A 5,580-nucleotide genomic window follows, 5' to 3' on the forward strand; every position below is an offset into this window, starting at 1 on the left:
TCCCCTCATCACCAAGAAACTCATCCAAGGTGTAGTTCTTGAACTCGGTGCCGTTGTCACTTCTTATCATCAAAATCTTTGCATTGTGTTGATGTTGAGCTTCATTTGCAAAGTTGATGACGGTTTTTGGGTCTCACTCTTCCTCTTGAAGAAATACACCCACGTGTATCTTGAATAATCACCCACAATCTCCAAGCAATACTTTCTACCCCCAAGACTATCAAAGGATGGAGGCCCAAAAAGATCCATGTGAAGGAGCTCCAAAGGCCTCGTCGAGTAGATGATAGTCGTGGGAGGGTGAGCCATCTCATGTAGCTTTCCTTCGATACAAGCACTGCAAGCACGATCTTTGGCAAAACTAACATTTGTTAGTCCACGGACATGGTCCCCTTGAGAAGACTTTGCAAATATCCCATATTGACGTGGGCTAAACGGCGATGCCAAAGCCATCCCACGTCAACTTTAGCCATTAGGCATGTCGCGCTCTTAGTGGGTCACTCCAAAAAGTTAATCACATAAAGACCGTTCTCGACATGCCCAACAAAGGCTACTTTAAGAGTCTTGCTCCAAAGAGGGCCACATAATCAATATCAAGGAAAGTGGCAAAGCCCATGAGTGCAAGTTGACAAACGAAAAGTAAGTTGTATGCAAGGGACTCAACAAGCATGACTTTCTCAATCGTGAGATCATGAGAAATGACAACCTTGCCAAGACCCAATACCTTAGAAGATGAGGCATCACCCCATTCGACATTAATGGGCATAGATGAAACCTTGTGCACGTCCACCACCAAGTCCTTGCTTCCGGTCATATGACTTGTGGCTCCACCATCGAGCAACCATGATCCCCCACCGGAAGCAAATACCCACAAGAGATCAATGCTTGGTTTTAGGTACCCATTTTGTAATGGGTCCTTTGATGTTAGCAACAAGGGTCTTAGGAACCCAAATAGACCATTCAATATACTCATAAGAAGAAACAACAAATTTGGCATAAACATTCCCATCACTAGCACGACATAACACATAAGAAGGGTTAACATCGTCGGCTTTGTTGGAAGGAGTGGCATTGCCCTTCTTGACACCACCACCCTTCGCATTGTTCTTCTTATCCTTAGGAGTACCCTCTCCCTCCTTCACAAACGTTTGCTTGAGAGGATGAGGTTGTCTGGTCTTGTCATTCTTCTTCTTATTATTATTGGATTTGGGTGCAAACCCAATCCCCTCCTTGGCCACAACTTCCTTTTGATTGCTCAAAAGGTTGTTGAGGTTCTTCTAACCTTGTATGCAATACACAAGGCCTTTCTCAAGTTGCTCCTTAAACTTGGCATTCTCCTCCACAAGATGCACATGCTCACAACACAGGTTAGTAGCATTTGCATTATCAATTAAGAGCATATGAGAAAATGTGGCTTTCTCCTTGGTAAGCTTCACTTGGAGTTGATCATGAGACTCCTTGAGGCTAGCATGAGTACTTTTCAAGGCCTTGTGAGCCTTGTCAAGTAGATCAAACTCGTCCTTGAGTCTAGCATGGTCAACCCCAAGTTTGGCCTTCTTGGAATTGAGCACACGAGAGATAACAAGAGCATGATCAAGATCTTTCTTTAATTTGGCATGATCATCGTTGTGTGACTCCTCAAGAGCCACACAATGACCACGCTCTTCCTCAAGCGCATTAGAGAGATCCGATATCTCATCGGCATAGTCATGACTATGCCCTTCCATCTTAGAGATGGTCTCTTCGTGAGCCTCGATCATGTCATTGGCTTCACCGAGTTGTTCCAAGAGAGCAGTGAAATGCTTCTTGGTTTTATCTTTGAGCATACTCATGAAAGACTCAAATTCATTCTCCTCCTCCTTCTCCCGTGGGTTGATTTTGGGGGTTACCTTGTTGGTGGCTTTAGCCATGAGGCACTTGGCGGTGATGCTCTCGTTGGGTGAATCGAAGAGGGACACCCGTGGAGTTGTTGCAATGGCAACGGAGGCCATGCCAACCGTCTCACTATATTCATTGTCATCCTCATTGTACTCTTATTGTGCCACCAACCCCTTGGGAGGAGTCTTCTTGGTGAAGTTGTTCTTGTTGGGGAAAGACTTGGCCTTGTCTTTTCGGATAAGATTGTCACCATTGTCTTCCCTCTTCTCGTAAGGGCAATCCACAACAAAGTGACTCAAATTGCCACAATTATAGCACGTCGTCACACGTTGCTTGCCCTTGGTGCCACTTGAGTTGTTCTTGTTGAAGTTGAGCCTTGCGTTCTTCTTGTTGCCCCAAAATTGTCGTGAAGCAAGAGCCATGTGCTCATGATAGCCATATTTGGTGTCTTCGGGGCAACTCTCCTCTTCTTCCTGTTCATCCTCTTCTTCCGCACTAGCCTTGGCCTTCAAAGAAAGGTTGGGATTCTTTGATCATTGAGCACACAATACTGCATTATCGGCGGCCTTGTCCAAGATCCTCATTGCAACAAACTCATCCAACACTTCACTGGAGGACAAGGCGTGGAAGTCCGGCCTTTGACGGATGACAGAGGACATGGCCTTATGGTAAGGCATCATGGCCTTCAGAAACTTGCGCTTGATCCAATTGTCAATTGTATCCTTGCTCCCATGATCTCGGAGTGAGACCACGAGAGTAGTTAATCTTTGATAAAGATCTCAAGGTTCTTCATCTTCAATCATGGCAAACTCATCAGCTTCATCTTGTACCACTTCAAAGTTTGAGCGTTGAATGCTTGCGCTTCCCTTGTACAAGGAAACAACATGCTCCCATGCTTCCTTGGCGTCGGCGAAAGGTCGAAGATGCGCAATATCTTTGGGAGGAATAGCTTCTTGCTGAATGAAGAGAGCAGACTCGTTGAATTGATGATCCACGACTTCTCTAGGAGTGAAGTTGCTTGGATCGTGCGGGTAGAAACCTTGCTCAATGATTCTCCAAAGATTAGTAGAACTATGATTTAAATGACGCTTAAAGCAACATCCCCCTTTTTGGAGTTAGCATCCACCACCTTGTTAGCGGGATCAACCACTTCCAATGGTGCGGTGGATAATTTAAGGCCTTCAAGAAACTCCTTAAACATGCCTTTAACCTCGGCCGCCATGGAGGTTTTCAATGTGTCCATAGACACATTGAACTCCTCATGAGAGATCAAGGATCCCCCATCGGCCATAGGCGAGGACGGATTCACACCGAAGTGCTCCTCCCCCTCGTCTCCGGTGCCAACCATACTCTTCGGACGATAAAGTACTTAATAAAGAGGCGAGGCTCTGATACCAATTGAAATGATCGATATGGTTGACTAGAGGGGGGTGATAGGCAACTAACAATTTTTAGCTTTTCTTGACCAAATTAAACTTAGCATCAAAGTAGGTTGTCTAGATGTGCAACTAGGTGAGAAACCTATATGATAATACAACAACAAGCACACGAGCAAGCAAGGGATACAACACAATAAAAGCTTGCACAAGTAAAGGTAAGAGATAACCAAGAGTGGAGCCGGTGGAGACGAGGATGTGTTACCGGAGTTCCTTCCCTTTGAGAGGAAGTACATCTCCGTTAGAGCGGTGTGGAGGCACAATGCTCCCCAAGAAGCCACTAGGGCCACCGTATTCTCCTTACACCCTCACACAATGCGAGATGCCATGATTCCACTATTGGTGCCCTTGAAGGCGGCGACCGAACCTTTAAAAAAAGATTGGAGCTATCTCCACAACTTAATTGGAGGCTCCCAACGACACCATGACTACGAGGTGACCTCAACTCTCTAGGGTGCTCAAACACCCAAGAGTAGCAAGATCCGCAAGGAATTAGTGGGGGAAATCAAATTTCTCTTGGTGGAAGTGTAGATCGGGGCCTTCTCAACCAATCCCTAGAAAATCAACAAGTTTGATTGGCAAGAGAGAGAGAGATCGGGCGAAAATGGAGGTTTGAGCAACAATGGAGCTTGGGGAGGGAAGATGTGGTCTTCTTGTGGAAGAAGACCCCCTTTATATAGTGGGGGGAAAGATCCAACTGTTAACCCCTCTCTCAGCCCGCCCGGCGCGGTACTACCGCACACTGCCGCGGTACTACCGCAAAGGGTTGCGGTACTACCGCTGCAAGGTATGGTACTACCGCTTGCGCAGTAGTGACCAGATGAGGACCTGTTGCACAGGGCAACGAGCGATAGAACCGCCGAAGCGGTACTACCGCGCGCCCCTACGGTACTACCGTAAGGCAGGCATCAATTGGGGCTGAAAATGCATGGACGTAATAAGTTACTTCCGTAACAACTTCCGCTGAGGTTAGGTCAGTGCAAAAGTCCGGCACGGTAGTACCGGACAGCCGTCGCGGTACTACCGCGTAAGGGCGGATGTAAAAAATTACATCCATGCCTACTCCTGCATGCATCAGCTTCAGGGCTGGAGGCACCGGTACTACCGCTCACAGGAGCGATACTACCAATGGCCCCTGCGGTACTACCGCTCCCTGAGCAGTATTACCGCACGGCACAAAGGCTTTAGCATTTGGCAGCCTACATATCGCAGAGACATGGATAAACAGACGATGCTCCATTGAGGTGAAGAAAAGGTGGTGCAAACGAACATATGTGTACGTGTTGATTCCACCCTAACCTTTCCGAAGCGGACCCCCTCTTAATAGTACGACTTTTCTACGACTCAAATCCACCGAAAAGAAACGTAAAGAACAACCGTCTTCGATAGGCTCCGAGGGACACCGAATCGTCTTGTGCCTAGACATGAGATATCTGAAATGCTCAATGCACACGATTAGTCTGCAAATGCACTATCATCAATCACCAAAACTACTTAGGGAGAAATATGCCCTTACAGCAGGCGAACGCGACGTTGGGAAACGAGGACGTCTTATGCCTGATGCTAAATTACACACATTCAATAAACTAGAAGATACTTCGCACGTTGTGGCAGGAAATGTTAGCAAAAAAATTGCAAGGAAAAGATAACAACTATATTACATACATGTGATAGCAAATAAAAATGTACTAAAGCCGAAGCATCATCTATGAATTATCAGTGCATCAAACAATGTTTTGACAATAAATTTCCAACTCATCTAAAAGAACTATAGCTAATAGTAGCGAACCTTTCTTTCTCATACTTGAAGTTAGGCTAAAAAATTTAATTTTTCCATAACATCGTCTCAAACTTTAAATGTACGCAAAAGTTCGTACATTGTGGAACATATTTAGATAGAACATATTTACAATTTCTTGCATCACATAATAATAAAGTGAGTGTGTTACAACTATTTCTAAACATGTAGTAGTAGTTCTGGCCATCACAAAATGTTACTCCCCATGTACTGTTAGGCCTTGTACAATGTTAGACACTTAGGGAGGTGCCTATAAAAATAAACCTGGTTTTTCTGAAGCATAAGTGACTATTTCTACAAGAGAGATGCTTAACTAAACGTTTATCCTGTATAAATAAGCACCGGTGCTTAAGAAAAGCCTAGTTTATTTCTCCAAACACCTCTCTTAAGCACCTTGCACTGTATAAGGCCTTAGCAGCTTCCAAACTTGAATGACATACATGAAACCGTCAAATGGCAAACACTAATTGG

This window comes from Triticum dicoccoides, chromosome 5B (genome assembly GCF_002162155.2).
Source record: "Triticum dicoccoides isolate Atlit2015 ecotype Zavitan chromosome 5B, WEW_v2.0, whole genome shotgun sequence".
NCBI lineage: Eukaryota > Viridiplantae > Streptophyta > Magnoliopsida > Poales > Poaceae > Triticum > Triticum dicoccoides.